The sequence below is a fragment of the Urocitellus parryii genome, chromosome 2 (genome assembly GCF_045843805.1).
Source record: "Urocitellus parryii isolate mUroPar1 chromosome 2, mUroPar1.hap1, whole genome shotgun sequence".
In the NCBI taxonomy this organism is placed as follows: Eukaryota; Metazoa; Chordata; class Mammalia; order Rodentia; family Sciuridae; genus Urocitellus; species Urocitellus parryii.
In genome coordinates this window covers 45,132,568-45,151,273 of record NC_135532.1, presented here as the reverse complement: position 1 = coordinate 45,151,273, position 18,706 = coordinate 45,132,568, and the positions used below count along the sequence as shown (strand labels likewise).

Below are 18,706 nucleotides of genomic sequence, written 5' to 3'. Positions count from 1 at the left end.
ATGGGGACGCAGAGTAGCAAATCAACTTTCTGCTCCAAGCAAAGCGGAAATAATTAAAAGCTTCTCCAAATGGGGCACAGCAAAATACATGGAACTGGTATGCCGAGGTCCATAGCCTGCACCTCTGTAGACCTGCATGGACACATGTAAGTCATTCTAACTGTTCAGGGGTTAGCATGAGATAAATTACCACCTGTGTTCTTATTTGACTCCAATGACTGTAATAATACATGATCAGAGAACTGCTTGGCCTTTCAAAGGATCTGATACTTCCCCTTTGAGAAAGATCATCTGGAACTACAATTTTTTTTTCAGTCATAGAGGTTTATGACTTTTTATGATAAACCAAAACAAGGTGAAAGAAGGGATTACAAAATACTTTTTAAAAAGTTTTATTAACACATAGTAATCGTACATATCAATGGGGTTTGGTGTGATGTTTCCACACATGCATACAGCATGGATTGACCATATGCAACTACCCTCACCCCTGCCAAAACCCAGTAAATCACTGTTCTACTTTCAGGTTGACATTAGTATCTTCCATATGTGAGAGGGAACATGCAGTAGTTGTCTTTCTATGCCTGGCTTATTTCACTTCATATTATCTTCCATTTCCATCTATTTAGCTGCAAATGAAGAAGGATTTCATCCTCCTTTATGGTTGAATAATAGACCCGTGTGTGTGTGTATTTAATCTCTTTGTTGACGGGTGCCTAGGCTGATTCCAATCTTATCTATTGTGAATATGACCACAATAAACACAGGTATGCAGATATCTATTTTGTATACTGACATATTTCCTTTGTATATATAAACAGGAGACGAATAGCTGAATCATATGGAAGTTCTATTTTTAGTTTTCCACAGTGTCTCGTACTAATCTAACAACAGTGTATAAAAGCTCCTTTTTTCTCCACATACTCACTAGCATTTGTTATTTTTTGCTTCACTTTGTTTTTTTTTTTTTTTTAATAATAGCAATCTAACTGGGGTAAAGTGAAAGTTTTGATTTGCATTTCTGACAAAGATGTTAAACACTTTTCCATATACTTATTTGCGATCTTTACTTCTTTAAGAAGTGTCAGTTCAGATCTTCTGCCCTCTTTTTTTTTTTTTTAATAGTGGGGTTACTTATTCTTTGACTAAGTTTTCTGGGTTCTTTATATCTGGATATTAACCCTCAGTCCGATGTAGCTGATGAATATTTCCTCTCATTCTGTGGGTTCTCTTCACTCTGTTGATTGTTTCTTTGGCTGTTCAGAAGCTTTTAATTGGATGTAACATCATTTGTTAGTTTCTGGTTTTATTTCCTGTATCAATGCCTTGAAATATTTCTACTATGTTTTCTTGTAGTTGTTTCAGAACTGCAGGCCTTACACTTAGGTCTTTGGTCCATTTTGAGTTGATTTTTGTACAGGGTGAGAGATAAGGGCCAAGTTTCAGTCTTTTGCATGTGGATATCCGGTTTTCCCAGCACCATTTGTTGAAGAGGCTTTCTCTTAACATATGTATTTGGCACCTTTGTTGGAATCAGTTGGCTGTAGATGTATGGATTTATTTCTGGGAACTCCATCCTGTTCCATTTGGTGTATATGTCTGTTTTTAATGCCAATACCATGCTGTTTTTGTTACTGTGGGTCTATAATATGTCTTAAAACTGGGTATTGTGATACCTCTAGCTTTGTTCTTTTTGCTCAATATTGCAAGGTCCTTTGTGCTTTCATATGAATTTTAGTATTTCTCCTAGTTCTGTGAAGAATGTCATTGGTATTTTGTTGGGGATTGACTTGAATGGATGTATTATTTTGGGTGATATGGACATTTTAGCAATATTAAATCTTCTAACCCTTGAACATAAGAGGTCTTGCCATATTTTTTGTTGTTGTTTTCTTCAATACCTTTAAATATTCATGGTAGAGGTCTTCCACCTCCTTGGTTAAGTTTATTCTTAGGTATTTTTATTTTATCTCAATTTTTGAGACTATTGTGAATGGGATTGCTTTCATGATTTCCTCAGTAAATTTGATATTGATAAATAGAAAAGCTACTGATTTTTGTGCTCTACCACTTCACTGAATTCATTTATCACTTTTAATAGTCTTAGTGAAAACTATATTTTTCTATGTTCAGATTCATATCATCTGCAAACAAGTATAATTTGATTCCCTCCCTGTTTGTATGCTTTTTCTTTCTCTTGCCTAATAGTTGATGCTAAAGTACTATATTGAATAACAGTGGTTAGAGCGAGCAAATACCCTTGTCTGGAACCTGATTTTAGAGGAAATGCTTCTAGTTTTTCCCCCATTATGATGTTGGCTATAGGTTTGTTACATACCCTTATTATATCGAGAAAATATTATCCTGAACCTAATTTATTCAAGGCATTTATCATGAAGGGGTATTAAATTTCATTGAGTACTTTTACTGATCTATTGAGATGCTTCATATGATTTTCCATCATTCTATTAATGTGATGATTTATGTTTACTGATCTGCATATGTTGAACCATCCTTGCATCCCTGGAATGAAACCAGCTTGATCATGGCATATGATCTTTTTGATTTCAATATGCTAGTATTTTGTTGAGGATATTTGCATCTATGTTTAGGGATAGAGTTTTCTTTTGTTGTTGATTTTTTTTGTTGTTATCATTATTTTGTCCTTATAACATTTTGATAACAGGCTAATGCTGACCTCAGGGAAGAAGTCTGGAAGGGTCCTCTCCCTTCCAATTTTGTGGATTGAGAAGAACTGAGGTTCTTTTAAAAGATTGGTAAAACTCAGCAGTGAATCCCTCAGGTCATCTTTTCTTTGGGAAGACTTAAAAAAAAATTAAGTTTGTAGATGGACACAATACCTTTATTTTTTATGTGGTGCTGAGAATTGAACCCAGTGCTTCACACATGCAAGGCAAGCACTTTACCACTGAGTCACAACACCAGCCCCTGGGGAGACGTTTTATTAACTATTTAATCAAATTACTTGCTCAGTAATCTTATTACTCTATTTATGTTCCCTAAGTTCAATTTTAGGTGGAACATGAGCATCCACCGTCTTCCTAAATTCATTTAACTTTTATCTATATTCTCTTGGATCATGTACTTTTTTATAATCATTCTTTTGAATTTTTTTATTAGGCATTTCATCTACTTCAGTTTCTTTGGAATCTGTTGCTAGAGAGTTAGGGACTTTTTGAGGTGTCATATTGCTTGTTTTTTCATATTTCTCATGTTCCTACTTTGGGATTTGTGCATCCTAGTAAATCAGGTATTACCACTTTTTAAAAAGTACTTATTTAGTTGTAAATGGACACAATACCTTCTTATGTATTTATTTTTTATGTGGTGCTGAGGATGGAGCCCAGAGCCTCACATGGATGAGACAAGTGCTCTACCACTGAGCTACAGCCCCAGCCCCTCACTACCACTTTTATGGGTGGCTTTCTTGGTAAGAAGCTTTCTCCTGAAGATGTGTCTTGGGGTGTCCATTTGCTATGCAGTTGGCTTTGATTCTAGCTGGGCACTCTAGTGTAGTCTTCCTGTAGCTTCCTAGTGAGTCTGGCCACAACGCTCAGGCAGGTGTGGTGCAGACCGCAGTGGGTGTGGCTTATCCCTGTGTGCTCTACCTGAAGGGGAGTAGTGGCCTCTTTGGGGATGGAGGTTTCCTCAGGTGCTGTTAGTGCTATATCTGTTTCTAGCAAGGGCCTCTGATACTGTCTGAGTAGTGATGAGGGGCCTGAAGCATTTGTCCTCTGACCAGTAGTATGGGCCTAGACACTGCATGGGGATGGGAGGTGGCAGGAACTGCAGCATCCCCTCTGTGGTACTCACACCCAGTCCTGACATCAGTGGGAGGTCAAACAAGGTACAGCAGTGGCCTGCGGTGGGAACAGTGTACCTGGGGTGGCAGCAGGAATTGTGTATTCCTTCAGCTGCTACTGTAGGAGTGCCCACGCAGGAGGTGGACCTTAGTTCCCTTGCTGTATATGCCTACAGACAGAGCATGACTGGACTTACGTCATCTCCTCCTCACTCTTTCAACTGTAGAATGGGAGTAAGCAGGAGCCAGGACTTAGCCAAAGCCTCTCAAAGTTCCTCTCCAGACCTCCACTGACTGTGACAAGCAAGCCGTCCATGTTATCCAAGGCCATCTCAGCATACCCTGTAGATGGGGTAACAGGGGAACCTTGGTGTTCCCTGATACCCCACACACTGTTAGGAACCAATGCCTGAACATGGCACATGGGGAGTGGTGGCAGGAATCCCAGGGCACCTGCCCTGTTCTCTCGCTACCACAGATTCATTCAGAGCTGGCCGCCCTTGATTCAGAATGCAAGCTCCCTGACCGCCCAGTCCTGGAGGCTGTGCACTTGGCTCCCCTCCATGTGGCAACACCTGATCCCTGCAGTGCAAGGCACCCCGCTTGTTTGGGTCAGAGTTGCTCTGCAAAGCAGGTATCATAGAGCCTGTTAAGTCGAGCATTTGTGGGGTCCCAGAAATGGGAATATATGAGGGTTCTGACCCCTAGAGCTGCCCAGATTCAGAAACCTGACCCTTATCAATTAGAGCTAGGAGTTAATGTCATAACATTCTTGAAGTTTGGAGTTATATTATTGTTTTCTCTGTGGGCTCCCTTCAAATAGATAGGGAGGTAACAAAATGCTCATATTTAAATTAAATGAAATGAACAGGATATGCTATGCAATGATCCTTTGTCACTTTATAGCTTGGGAGGAAGGGTCCATTGTTGCTTTGTTTGTTTTCCATCACTAGTATCATTCTTCCTTAATACCACAATCCCTTTGCCTGGAGGATTAAATAGAACACAGGTTGCACCAAAATATTGCCATGGAATAAGCCCTCAAGAAATGATTCCTGCCCTGGCAGTGTTAGCAGGTCTTTCCACCCTTTTCTGAAATCCCTGAGTGGGAAGGCTTGCAAGAAGCAGTTGCCTCAGTACAAACTGAGATGGCTGCAGAATCTACTGGTTATTTAAGAACCAGGACCGTGGACTTCTCTGTTCCCACGGCAAGCTGATGATCTGCACACGCAAAATCACCTGGGGAGTGGAAGCTCTTATTCTGTTCTTACCACCACACAGAACTCAGATGATTTTTGTTGTTGTCTCCCTCATTATTCTCTAAGAGAAGAGAATTCACCTGCATGGTCCCTGACCATTAGATGATAAGCCCTTCCAGAAGAGTTCAGTCAAGAGAATTCCATCTCATAGCAGACTGGTACTTCCTTTTTATAAGATGATGAAGAAAGTATTTCCCTCACAAAAGAAACACACAGGATCTCTTCCCAGTCTCACCCCTTCTACCCCCTGCATCCCTACTCTCCTCACTAGTAATATTATCAGGTTTTTCCCTTGTAGTCTGAGTTTAAAAAAAAAATGTTTTTGAAAACTGGCTCTAAGACTGCTGGGTGCCAGGGATTGGACCATGTATACTTTCTATCCCAGTGAGGCTGAGAGGATTTTTAGACTTTTTAATCCAGAGAGCAAATTATTACTGTAGACTGGAATTTCATATCCTTGGGGCTTTAAGCAGAAAGCAAAATAATGAGAGGTTTGCCCTCTAAGTATTCACCAGAGCCCTGTATCCGCATCAACTGCCAAAAGTCTCATAATCCTGGAGCTGCTGGCAGCCTGTGGATGCTGAGGTCTCCGTGTGGCATCCAGGTCCACCTGCCTCTGGTTAATCAGAATGAACTGCATGTCACGGCTCCCATAGAGTTCGGTTAGTGTTGTATTAAGGCAGTGGGTGGTGCCACATACTACAACACAGGGAGTTTGCTGATTAACAAAATAGCCTTATAAAAATTTCAAATTGAACAATCCAGTTTCCTTGAGACCTGACAGCATTATAATTGCCACAATTTTTGTAAGATAACATTTAGATTCTGCTCACCTAGTGGGGATGAGAACAAGGAAAGCAGGCTCAGCCCAGAACTGTAATGTAGCTATTTTTATTACAATTTCCCCAAAGGCCACATATGGGTATGGGAATGATTAAGAATGGAAGGAAAGGTAAGGATTCATTTAAATTATTCTGGGCATGTAAATTGCACATAGCTCTCTAAAACCATGTAGCCCAGTAATGGGCCATTTTCCACTTAAATATTATTCCTGCTTTTGACAATGATATTTGCATATTTCCCCCTTCTTGGCCTTTCTAAACTACCCATTTAACTCTTTCATATCATAATCACGTAACAGAAGCCAATTCATTCAGAGAGACAGGACAAGGGGCAGTGGCTACCTGAATCTTGGTTGAGTGAAAACTTGTGCATGGACACAGGCAGGTAGCTCTTCAGAGCAGAAAAACTCTCTTGACCAGTTTCCAGTTGCAGTGTGGAACCTCTCATGTCAGTGCCAGAGTGGAGCAAGCCCACCCCTTACTGGTCATTGCCCTGGAGCAGAGCATTGGCTGTTGAACACTTCCTGCCTTCCCGCCAAGGCAGAGAGGTTCCTCTGCTGTTCCTCAATTTGGGTGTTCTTTAGGTAGTTCTGATTTAATTCTCCAAGTGTGTCTAGCTGACCTCCAACGTTCCTACAGCCTCTTCCCAAGGGCCATAAAGTGGAAAATTTGGTAAAATAGAGCTACAGACGCTAGAGGATGTGGGGAGACCCTCCCTCTGACTTGGCATCACTGTTTGGAGAGCAGCTTAGGTGCTCATGGCATATGTGCCTCTCCTACCACAGGGTAAACCATTTGCATTTCTGTACTAAAGGGAACCTCTAGAAATACAGAATTGACACAACTTTCCACTTCCCAGGATCTTCAAATCCTGCCTTGATTGTCCAGTATTCTTTCCTAGAAAATCACCATGCAGTTTTTGTTACAATAGCTCTTTAGTATAATTTGAAGTCAGGTATCAATGCCTCCAGCATTGCTTTTTTGGCTTGGGATTGCTTTGGCTACTCTGGGTTTTCTACTCTTCCAAATGAATTTTAGGACTGCTTTTTCTAGTTCTGTGAAGAATGTCATTGATATTTTGATAGGGATTGCATTGAATCTATATATTGCTTTTGGTAGTATGGCCATTTTAACATAAATTCTGTCTATCCATGAACACAGAAGGTCTTTCCATCTTCTGAGTTCTTCTTCAATGTTCTGTAGTTTTTGTTTTGGTACCTAGGAGTGACCCCCAGGGGCACTTAACCACTGAGCCACATCCCCAACCCTTTTTATTTTGAGACAGGTTCTTGCTCAGTTAATTAGGGCCTTACAGAGTTGCTGAGGTTGGCTTCGAACTTGTGATCCTCCTGCCTCAGCCTTACTAGCCACTAGGATTACAGAAGCATACCACTTCATCTAGCTATAGTTTTCATTGTAGAGGTCTTTTACTTCCTGGTTAGATTTATTCTGAAGGTTGTTTGGTTTGGGGTTTTGTTTTGGTGGTTTTACTTTCACTATTACCCACTAGTAAATCATATCACCATCAGTTCTCTCTCTTTACTAAAATAAGTTAGCTGAAGAACTAGAGTAAGTGTTGCTACAGGTAAACAATAATAGGTGCATAGTGGCTTAATTATTTATTTTGCATCTGATGGCTAATGAGTTTGAACATTGGTCACTTGTTTATTTGCCATTCACATATCCTCTTTTAGAAATTCTTTTTAGATATACAGTAGTAGAGTGTTCATATTATACACTGATTTTAGCATCTTGGCAGAGAAATCAGAGGTGACCCTTATTGGCTTGCTCTAATTGCAACCTGATATTTCTCTCTTGTGGCTTTTAATATTCTTTCCTTGTTTTCTAAGTTAGGCATTTTTATAATGGCATGTCCTGGTGAGCTTTTCATTTGACTGGGTCTATTGGGGGTCCTGTAAGTATTCTATATGTGGATGTCTATTTCATTTCTGATATGGGAGAAGTTTTCTGTAAATATGTCATTGAAAATATTCCTTATCTCTTTAGTTTGTATCTCCATGTTGTCTTCTATCCTAGTGACTCTCAGGTTTGGTGTTTTAATGTTGTTCTGGAGTTCTTGTATATTCTGGTCATGTTCTATAATTTTTCCCTTTACTGCCTTGTGTGTATTCAAGATAATATAACCTGTCTTCAAGGGCTGAGATTCTATTTTCTACACCATCTAGTCTGTTATTGATACCTTCTAGTGAGTTTGTAATTTGATTGATCTTGCCTTTCATTTTTAGGATTTCTGCCTGGTTTTATTTTTCCCTGTTATTTATATTTATTAAAATGGTCTTTCATCTCCTGTAATTGCTCTTTTAATTCCTTGCTTAGATCTTCTTTTAGTTCATTGAACACTTTGATAATCAGCTTTTTATAATCTTTGAGTTTTCATCTACCTCACTAACAGTGGATTCCTTTATTGGGGAATTGTGGGGGGAGATTTGTTTGCCTATTTTCTTATGTTTTTAGAGGTCTTGTGCATCAATTGAAGTGGATTTCTCTTCCTCTTTTTTTGTGCATGTCCTTTTGCGTGTCATTATGTTATTTGTTCTGGGGCTTCTCTTTGATGAATGAGTAGATGCCAAGGGATGGGACCTAAGTTCTCTGTCTAGTTGTTTCTCATTGAATCCTTGTTGATGTTTTGAGGCTTTTTATCTTATCCCTTGAATAGAAGTAATGTGAGGGAATATTAGTTATACAGCAGAATCTCTAACCTGTGAACTTTTAGTGTCTCTGGAGGTTCTTAGTACCTCGCAGAATAATTAACCAATAGTAACAACTGGTGCAAAAAACAAACAGTGTTAAAAGTAAATATCCAGATCCTACTATGATGTCTTCAACATTAATTGCTGCCAATAAATAGGAATGGTGGGTTCAGCATTTGTCAGCAGTGAAAACAATAACCATGAAATAGCTTTGGCTTTAAAATAAATAGCAAATGTCAGCTATATCATCCACAGCAGCATTGATTGTATTAGCATTAATAGTGGGGGAAAGGGTTATTATAAACCATTTAGTTCTGAACTATGGTAAAAATACAGTTAATTTGGGGAAAAGAAAATATGTTAGGAAATTAGAAAGAACTTTACAAATTCAGAAAGTAAACAGAATGCAGAAGAGCAATAGCAGGTGATGGATATACAGAAGGAGGGGAAGAAATAGAAGAAGTACAGTATTGGGAGGGGGGAGAATGAACAATAGAATTAGGCCAATAGCAAGAGAAGATAAGGTTGAAAAAGAAATAAGAAAAATAAATGTGTGAATACAAAACCAATACTAAGATATCCAATGAACTCAAACCCTCACAAGACAATGCTAGAAAAAAAGATAATTACATTTTAAAATGCTGACTATAATTGAAAATAAGACAGATAAGGATATATATCCCTGAAAGATTTAGGACATCCAGAATTCACACACCTGAAGGAATAAATAGAGAGAAAAAAATCCAATATCTTTGGTGTAGATTGAAGGGACCTTCTGCACTGAAGTGGTCAAAATATTTGACTGGAATGGGTGGTCAGTGTCCAATAGTCTTTCTTACCAATTATTCTTGTGCAGAGCAGAAGGATGTTAACCACTTCCTGTTCTTGTGTGGCTCTCTGAGTCACCAGTTGGACTAGCCTAAGATTGTAGCTATTTGACATAAGACTCAGTTTCCCCTCTTGCCAGTATGAGATGGGATGAGCTAAGACTACAGTCAGTTTGTGTTTTGACCCTTCCTACAGGATCTGTGCACTCCCAGGGTACTGCTTCTGCAGTGAATTCTGTGAAGGGGAGGTCTGGCAGGTGGTGCTGAGTCTATTTGGACCTCAGGTTTTGGGGGGCTAAGTTGAAATGTGCCTTCTTTGGAGAGACTAGATTGATCTGCAACATGGGTTTGGTTTTCAGATGCCTCCCAAGAAATCCAGTCATGGGGTGTGAGGGCTAATCCTGCACTCACTTTTGCTCCAGAACTTTGCCTTCCTGGGTATAATTTCTGAGTATATTCACCCCTCCCATTCTAACTACTGGACTGCTTCGGCTGGCCAAGTGAGTCACCAGATACAGAGTCTCCCCTTTGCCCTTCCAACTTTAGTTCCTCCTAAGTATATTCTACCCCACGCCCGTTTCTCTCACATTACACCAGACACCATAGATTCCCAGGCTAGGGATAGGTTCCCTGCCAGGATACAATGGTTCCAACTGCATTTGGGTTTTGTTGTCTCCCCCCCCCCATCTCCCATGACTGATGTCATGCTGGGCACTCTTGTTCCTCCCAGATGACTACTGCCTCAGTTCTCTGTGGCCAGATGGGATACAGTATGGTTTATTTAACACCCAAGTGTGCTTGTCAAGGACCCCCATGATTTGCCACCTCTTACTTCCGATAAGTTCAGACAATGATTTTGATCTCAGATTTCTCTGCAACAAGACACTACGGCTTTGTGTACTCCACCTTGCTTTGCTCATAGTGGGTTGGCTCTGGCAGCAGTTTTCTTAATTTTATTGTATCTAACCTTCTGAGACCCCAAGCCACTCTGAGTGTCCAGTATGAATTCCCTGTTTCACCCACCTCACTGAGAAGCTATATATGCACTACCTTGGTCTCAGGCCACAGAGCAACTTGGAAAGCTGCCGCCTCTACTCCCTCCATCTTCCTGTATACCTGTCAGTTGTCATGAATTCTTTTTGTTTCTGCTTATCTTGGAAGTTTTTTTTTAATTTCCTCTTCAATTTTAAAGGCTAGCTTTGCTGGATACAGCAATCTTGGTTGACAGTTATTTTCTTTTAGGACTTGGAACACATCATTCTAAGCCCTCCTGGCTTTTAAAGTTTGCGCTGAGAAATCAGAAGTGATTCTGACTGGCTTACCTCTAAATGTGTCCTGACATTTTTCTCTTGAGGCTTTTAAAATTTTATCCTTATTCTCTGTTAGGCATTGTAATTATAATGTGTTGTGGAGAGATTCATTTTTGATCTTGTCAATTTGGGGTTCTGAATGTCTCCTGAAACTGGATGTTCATCTCATTCTCAAGGTTTGGAAAAAAAATCATCTCACAACCTTCCTCAATTTCTGTCTCTCAATGTTGTCCCAGAGTTTCTGGATATTCTAATGATGGCTATTTTAATACAGTCTGAATATTCAAAGCTGCTCCCTTTGTCTTCCAGCTCTGAGATTCTGTCTTCAGCATGGTCTACTCTATTAAAGAGACTTTCAATCACACATTTTATTTGATTAATTGTGTCTTTCATGTCTAAGATTTATTTCATTCTTTTTTAATATCCCTATCTCCTTATTGAATTTCTCATTCATATTCTATAATATAACTTCCTTTCTTGGGATTTATTAATCATTTTTATAACCATTCATTTGAATTCTTTATCTAGTATTTCATCTACTTCAATATTTTGGGGGTCAGTTGCTGATTAATTATGAACTTCATGAGGTGTCATGTTACTTTGTTTTTTCATATTGTATATTCCTGGGTTGAGTTTTATGTATCTGTTGAAATGGAAATCTTGTCCACTCTTCTATGTTGACCCTTTGAGGGCACAGCCTTCACTTGCCAAAGTGTCCTAGAGTGAGACTGCCTCATAGGTGTGGGATCCACAGACTTTGTGTTAATTAGCTCTCATTTTGCTGTAGTGTATATCTGTGAGTGGGAACTGAGTGCCTATCCCTACCCATTTCTCCTTGGGGCTGGTTATTAGTTTGGGTTTTTATCTCTTGTATTCTTGGTATTAAAATATAGCTGAAGTTTGAGTGTCATTAGTTTGTGTATGGGGCAAAGTGCACTGTCTTTTCATTTAGTTTACTTCCACAGAAGTCTCTACCCTATAAACTTGTAGTGTCCCTGTAGTATCCCTGCACCTCACAGAATAGGGAGAAACAAACAATAGCAACAAAAATGCAAAAAAAAAATACAGCATTAAAATAAATACCTGGTTTCTACTGGGACATCTACAACATTAATTGCCATAAGAAAACAGGAATGGTGGGATCAGCATTTGCCAACAACAAATACAATAAGTAACCATGAATTAGATCTGACGTTAAATCAAACAATGGGTGTGTCAACTGTCATCCATATCAGTAATAACTGCTACAGCATGAATGGTAGGAGCAGTTTTGATTTGGGGTACGTGAGGTTGGATCCAGGGGTGCTTACCCACTGAGCTACATCCATAAATTTTTTTTATTTTACTGGACAGTTTCATTAAGTTGCTGAGGCTGGGCTTGTACTTGCAATCTTCCTGCCTCAGCTTTCTGAGTCACTGACATTACAGGTGTGAGCTGCCACACCCAGCTTAGGCAGAAGTTATATAAACCGATCAATTCTAAAACATGGTAAAAATACAGTTTATTAAGAAAAGAAAATGTGATAGGAAGGTAGAAAAGAGTGAAATTTCAAAAAGTGAACAATGAATGCAAGAGAGTTATAGCTGGTGATGGTTAGAAGGAGAAAAATTAAAGAAACAAAGGGAAAGAAAATTTGGCTAGTGATGAAGAAAACTAGAAACAAGTAAGCAAAACAAAACTGAAACAAAAACCATAACCCTCAAGACAAAAAATGCATACATTTTTAAAATGAGAATTAAAAAAATACCTATGTGTCCATGAACCAATCAGCATAGTAAGAACACACAAGGAAAAAAAAGACCCTTAATGAAAAAAAGGCATGTCTACTGAGGTGTTCAAAATAGTTGATGAAAATGGATAGTCACTGTCTGCACCCAACTATCTTTTTTTTTCATGTCTTCTGGAACTATGGACAGAGAGAGAAGCTGGGTTGTTAACTCCTTCCTCTTTTTGTGTTGCTCACTGAGCTACCAGCTGGAGTTGACCAAAGTCTGAAACTGGTTAAAATAGCTCTCAACTTCCCTGCTCACTAGTAAAAGGCTGGATGGAATAGGAAGTACTGCCAGTTGGAGTTTAGTCTGTACACACCAGATGGATGCCCTCCCAGGGTGGGCCTGCTGCAGAGATCTGTGGGAGAAATTCCAGAAGCTGGGGCTTAAGTCTAATCAGGCAGTAAGGGCTTTGTTGGGTGGTGTTTGCTCTGGACAGATTAGATCAACACAGCCCTAAGACCTGGATCCCAGGAGCCTCTCAAGAATTCTACTCACTGGGCAGAGGAGCCAATCTTCCATACACTCTGGTGTCCACTAACACAGCCCTCCAGGTCTTAGTCCTTTTCACACCTGCCTGTTCAGATTCCCAGCCCACTTTAGCTGGTCATGAGAAGCACCCAATTCAAAGGGAAAGCAAGTTGGGTTCTCCTTTGTTTTTCTGACTTGCATTCCCCTGGGTACAATCTTCTGGATGCATATTACAGTCACATTCTGCTAGGAACAACATAACACTCTGGGCCACAAAGTAGGTGCTTTCTAGGACAGTATGGCCATGTTTGCTGTGATCTCCTGTCTCCCATGGCAGCAGCTGCAGCCTGGCCACCTCAAGATGGCTCTCGCCTCTTTCCATGGCCATTTGAAAAACAGCACTTTTCAAACACTAGTTCACAACGCAGCCTCTGGCTCAGCTAGGTTCAGCTGCTGTTCTGACCTTGGGTTTTTCCATACCAGATCCTCCTGTTGTTTTCTCTCCCCTGTGGTATACCAGTGCTGCCCCTGCAGGCTCAGCTCTTGTACTCTTCCTTCTTTGTTCAATGTGCCCAGATTTCTGAGTTTCTAAGATGCTCTGATTATCCAATGTTAAAGTTTAGTGAAATCCCTTTCACCCATCTCACTGAGAAGCAGTATTCCTGCTGTTTGAATGCTAAGCCACAGGGCAACTAGGAATCAGCCTTCCTCTATCCACCATCTTGAATTCCCCCCCCCCTTTTTTTTTTAGCTTTGAGTGAGGGTCTCCCCTGAGTTGCTGAGGCTAGCCTTAAAGTCCTCCTGTCTCAGTCTCCCAAGTTGCTGGGATTACAGGTGCGTACCACCACAGCCAACTTTACTCTGGTGTTCTTAATAGCATACCTATTACAGTATGTTAACAAGTGAGTGCTTAGATGGACTAATCAACATTTTTTTAGATAGATTAGTACCCCCCCCAAAAGCATATGTCAGTCAAGGTAACTAATATTCTCCATTTGACTACACAAAGAATATAAAGGAAACTGCTCACCCATCGTTAGAGAAGTTGAGGGGGTTACCAGGGCCCCCAATGAATGCTGGGATAACTCACTGCTTGTCATGTGCTCAGCAGTATCCTAGGACCACAGAGGAACAGGGGATGACAGGACACAGAAGAAGTCTAAAATATAACCCTGCTCTCAACAAACTTGTAGTCTAGTTGAGAAAATGGTATAATAGTTATGAAGTAATCAGGTATGAACTAATAAAATGCCAATATTGGGGAGATGGTGAAGAAGGTATTAGAGAAGCGTTCAATCTGTTAAAAAATGTCCTTGAGTTCGAGCTCACTCCAGTGGCTTCCCTCTGGGACATTTAGCAACTGGCCATGTTTCTTCCCATTCTTCCCTTCCTCCTCTTCCTTCCTTCCCTGCTCTTCTCATTCCTCACTTCTGTTTATCTCCTTGGTTTTCTTCCTCTCTCCCTTTCTTTGTTCCCCATCTGCACTCTTTCAGAGAATGTTTCCTGCAAGGTTCTGTGTGTGCCACACCATGCACTGCCCAGGGACAGCAAGAATGAATGAGACTGAAAGGTGCACTGAGGGCTAAAAGCTTATGCTATGGAAGGACTCTGGTTTCATACTTGGCTTCCCTGACTCCGCAGCCTTGACACAGCTTCCGTGGGCATCTTTCCAGTGCCCCAGACTCAGCTTCCCTTGCCTGATGTTATGGGATATGGAGCCAACCATCATAATAACCACATTGATTTATGTCTGCTTGTGTCAATTTGTACATGTGCTTAGAGGCCTGGCAGGGAGGCAGTGGGCTAGAGTCAGGAGTTCAGAAAATATATCAAGCAGATCTTATAAATTACCTCTGTGGTGTTAACACCACATAAGCACCCTTGGTTGTGCAGAGACTTCTCATCCATTCTTTGTCTTTTAAATTATAGAAAATCAGGTGTGGGGTACAGCTCAGTAGTATAGCACTTGCCTGACATGCATGAGGCTCTGAATTTGATCTCAGCATTTCAAATAAAGCAATAATAGCCAGTCAGTTCTTCCTAGATTGAGTAAGTGTCAGGAAGAGGAAGAACCACCTGACAGAATAAGAAGTACCCTTCACAAGACTCTGAAAGAGAAGAGTCACGGCAACAGAGGAAAACTATATTCCAAGGAAAGAGGGAGATAATGCTGGGAACCAATAACAAAGTGAGGAGAAACTAAACAGCATGGAAAATTGGGAAAAGCAACCCTGAGAAAAGTACAAGGCAATTTGCAACATCTCTGGCTCCTTGGCCAGGGGCAGGGGACCCAAAACTGCAAGCATAGGGGAAGCTGGAAGGTGCAAAAAGGCCCAGTAATGAGAGCAGTCTGGCAGTCCTAGCCACAAGAGAAGTACACGGTTCTGTGAGCTTTAAATCCAGGTCAGGGATTTGGTCTGAGAGTGACTCCCCTGGCATAACAAGCTGGCTTTAGAGAAGAAATTTGTTACATCATTCAGCAAACTCAGAGCTCTTTAACAAGGAGTCATCTCGAGAAGGATCCTATCACAGGGACGCAACTGCTTTGGGGACATTAAAACCCGGAACAAACACAAGTAAGCACCCCCATGATCACCTTGCTGCACAGACTGGGTAGGAGACAGCCATGCCAGATGGTTATGGCTTGGGGGAGTGTCTCTCACAAACTTGCTGGGAGAGTCATGCAGAAGGGAGCACAGGCTGTGGTGGGGAGAGTGCAGGGCATGGCTGTCAGTGAGCCCATCTGCTGTGTCAAGAAGAGACATGGGACATATGAGTGGTTTTAAGCAGGGACCAGTTTGGAAGGTGCCAGAACTGAGGCTGGTAAATTGCTTAGTTGGCAGGACCCCCCCCCTCCAACACAGAACTTGATGGTTAGATGGTTCCTCCCTCACCAGCACCCCACTACAGCCTCAGAGACATTCCAGGATACACAGTGGCTTGGACATTTGCTATACTCCTGGACTCACAGACTGGAAACCTCCAGATTGAATATGCCTAATCAGCATGGCCCACATGCCCCTGAAATTTGTTCATCCATCAAATGCAGGAGCACCCAATTATATAAAACACTGTTGGATATAAAGTAAGAAATAGGCCCTAATACCATAGTGCTGAGTGACTTCACTACTCCACTCTCACCAATAGATAATCCAGACAAAAAAGTTAACAAAGAAACATCAGAGTTAAATTACAGTAGAGATCAAATGGACTCAACAGACATCTACAGAATGTTCCACCCAATGGCTGCATCAGTATGTGGGTATGTGAGACTTTTTCACATAGTAGGCCGTAAGGCAATTATTAACAAAGCAAAACTGAAGCAATTTCTTGTATTGAATCATAATGGAATGAAGCTACACATCAACAGCAAGAGAAATTACAGAAATTATACAAAAACACAGAGATTGAACAGTACACTTTTGAATGATTGCTGGGTCATTGAAGAAATCTGGGGAAAAATTTAAAAATGCCTAAAATCAAATGAATATGGAACGACAACATAAAAGAACTTCTGGGATACAGAAAAAGCAGTACTAAGAGGCAAGTTTTTAGCTACACATGCCTACACTTTAAAAGAGGGAGATCTCAAATAATCTAAGAATGCATCTCAAGAAAATGCATTGTAGAAAAACAAGAACAAAAAAACCCCAAATCAGTAGAAATAAAGTTCAGAACACAAATGATTGAAATAGAGAATAAAAGAACAATCAAAGGACCAATGAAACATTTGGTTCTTTGAAGAGATAAACAAAATGGACAAAGCCTTAGCTAAAAGAAAGAGAGGAGACGCAAATACTTTGGAGACAAAAGAAAAGGGGATAATACAACAGATGCCAATGAAATCTAGTTGAACATTAGGGAATAATTTTAAAAACTATATGCTTTAAATTAGAAAATCTTGAATAGCAAGTTTATGGACAAATGACCACCAAAGTTGAACCAAAAGGATATTGAAAAAACTCTAAAAAAAATGTCTAAGATCAATAGCAAACAATGAGATTGAATCAGTAATAAAGTCACCAGGTAAAAGAGATTGTTCAAATTATGTGCATGTAAGAATATGGCATAATGATTCCCACTATTGTGTATAATTATAACACATCAATGAAAACATTTTTAAAAATCATCTAGCAAAGACAAGCCCAGTATCAATTAATTCACTACTAAATTTTTACCAAATATTTAAAGAGGTAATACCAATGATCCTCAAAACTAGTCCATGTGGGACCTGGGTTCAATTCTCAGCACCACATAAAAAATAAATAAATGAAAGGCATTGTGTTGTGTCCACCTACAAAAAAAAATTCATATTAAAAAAAACTAGTCCATGATATAGAAAGGAAAGGAACCCTTCCAAACTCATTCCAAAAAGCCAATATTATCATGCTATCAAAACCTGATAAGGGGGCTGGAGTATTGGTTCAGTGGCAGAGTGCTTGCTTCTCACATATGGAGCACTGGGTTTGATCCTCAGCACCACATGAAAATAAAATAAAGGTATTGTGTCCATCTACAACTAAAAAAATTGTTTTAAAAACCAATAAGGCTACAAATAAAAAAACTATAGGCCACTACTGTCCTTGAAGAATATAGTTACAAAAATCCTCAACATAATGCTTGCAAATTGAATTCAGTAGCACACTAAAAGATCATATACTATGATCAAGTTGAATCATCCTTGAATAAATGGAATGAAATCAACATATGCCAGTCAATTAATACAGCACATAAATAGAATTTAGTATTTAAAAAATCACACTATCATCTCAATACAGGCAGAATCTTTCAACAAAAATCTTTTGACAAAATTCAACATCCCTTCACAATAAAATCCTTGAATAAACTAAGTATAGAAGGATCATATCTCAACATAATAAAATTACATATGGCAAACCCACAACCAATATCATACTACATAGGGAAAAACTGGAAGCATTCCTCTGAAATCAAGAACACCACAATGATCCACTCTCACTGGTCGTATTCAATATAGAACTTGAAGTTTCGCCAGAACAAGTAGGCAAAAGAAAGAAAGAAAAGAAATCCAAATAGGAAAGGAAGAAGTCAAATTATCCTGTTTACATATAATTCTATATTTTTTAAAAAAATAATTCTATATTTAAAAAAATTCTTATTAAAAAAAAACTTAAGACTCCATAAAAAGATTCTTAGAACTGAAAAAGTTTCAGTATACAAAAATCAGCATTCAGAAATGAGTAGCTTCTCCATGTACCAATAATGAACTCATTGAGAAAGAAATCAGGAAAACAATCCCATTCATTATAGATGCCCCCCTCCCCCTCCAAAGATAATAAATCCTAGGAATAAACCTAAAGAAAATGAAAGACCTCTCAATGAAAATTATAAACCACTGAAGAAGACACAAAAATACAAAAAGATCTCCCATGTTCATAGATTAGAAGAATATTGTTACAGTGAGCATACTAGTCAAAGCAATCTGTAGAATGCATGCAGCCTCCATCAAAATATTGATCATTTTTCATGGAACTGAAAAAATAGTAAAATTTACATGGAGGCCCAAAAGACCCTGAATAGCCAAAGCAATCCTCAGCAAAAAGAGCAATGCTAGTGGCATCACAATACCCGATTTCAAAATACACTACGAGCCATAGTAACAGAAAAGTATGGTATGGCATAAAAACATACAAGTAGACCAATGGAATAGAATA

The 18,706-nt window shown here is 39.6% G+C and overlaps 1 protein-coding gene across 1 annotated transcript in view; it reads left to right on the top strand.

The window, feature by feature from the left end:
• Enox1 (ecto-NOX disulfide-thiol exchanger 1) overlaps positions 1-18,706 on the top strand; it is a 521,404-nt gene that overhangs the window by 494,834 nt on the left and 7,864 nt on the right. The window lies entirely within an intron of this gene.